The sequence below is a fragment of the Octodon degus genome, unplaced genomic scaffold (genome assembly GCF_000260255.1).
Source record: "Octodon degus isolate 3935 unplaced genomic scaffold, OctDeg1.0 scaffold00276, whole genome shotgun sequence".
In the NCBI taxonomy this organism is placed as follows: Eukaryota; Metazoa; Chordata; class Mammalia; order Rodentia; family Octodontidae; genus Octodon; species Octodon degus.
Window position 1 is genome coordinate 14,931 of NW_004524852.1, and position 1,390 is coordinate 16,320.

Here is a 1,390-nt window from a genome sequence, read left to right on the forward strand (position 1 = left end):
GATGACATTTTGTGATATACTTTAAATATTTTTTGTTTTGTTTTGACATAACACTTTTAACCAATCATCTCTATTTAATACACAAATTTTTTATCTAATTAGTCACCCTTAAATTAGACATCTCACAAATTTTTTGTAAAAGGCAGAAGTTTGAATTTGAGGAAAAAGCCTTGTCCCAATAAACAAATTTTATTTCACATTTTGAAAGACCTGTACACCTGGAATCATAAATACACTTAATATACCATAAGATTAACAATAGTGAATTGCCAGACTCATGTGAAGACCTTTTTTCTTAATTTAGAGAAAAATTAAGAAAACCGTCTTTAGAGAAAACCTTATTGTAACATTCTTTTTGAAAAACTTTATCTTTTAATCAATTACCTATTCTTTATTGAGGTTGTCTCCAAAGAGACTATTGAGATTATTGGAAGCTCCTCATTAATGAATAAAAAGGCTGGCCACACCTCTTATTCATCAATTGGACTCCTTTCTAGTAATTCCACTCTAGGAAATTTTTGTTTAATTAGCTTAAATCTTATTATGTATTGTATATAAAACAACTTTATTATCACTTTGACTATCTGGTAATTCAGGAAAAAGCATGCTTTTAACTCTATCTCCAATTATATTTAGAATAAATCATCTAAAAAGAAAAAAAAAAGGAACAGCTGTTCATCGAAAGACACACAGACACATAAACCCCTTAAAAAAAAAACAAGAGTGCACTCAAATATTTGGCCAAATTAAATTATAGTAAGTATATTACAAGCTTTAGAAATTTTATAAGTAGACTAGTCAGATTTTGTTCTTTGTCAATTATTAGAGATCTTTTATTGGAAAAACTTAGAAGGAATGAAATCTTTCATCTATGATTAATATGCAAATTTTGTACTTTTATGGTTTTTGTCACCTATTTAGACCTTAGATTTCCATTTGGTCAGTTCCTTGAATAGACCCCAGGCTGGATCTAGCCTGGTCTCTGTTAACTTCTTCTTTAGATCTGGCTCCATGGTATAGCCTGACAGTACACTCTGGTACCCAAGTAGGTTGGTTAGCATTCTCTGGAAAAACACAAGCATATACTTTGCCCCAGGTTAGTAGTGGACTGAGTCCCTTTTCATTATCCAGTATGGAGAGCTCTCCAAAGGACCATTTTTAGCCTTTTTTCTCTTACCTGGTTTGTCTTTTTGTCGCTGTAAAAGTATAAAAATTTAATAATATATATATTGACAAGTGAAGTTGTTTCTCTTTTCCTTTAACAGAATTTTGATCCTACAGTGGCCTTTGGAGGTTACCATTAGGCCCTTTATTATTTAAATGAATGTCAAATCAAGTGACTGTTTAAACCCCATGGCTTTTACATATCATTTTAAAATTTTTTTAATTT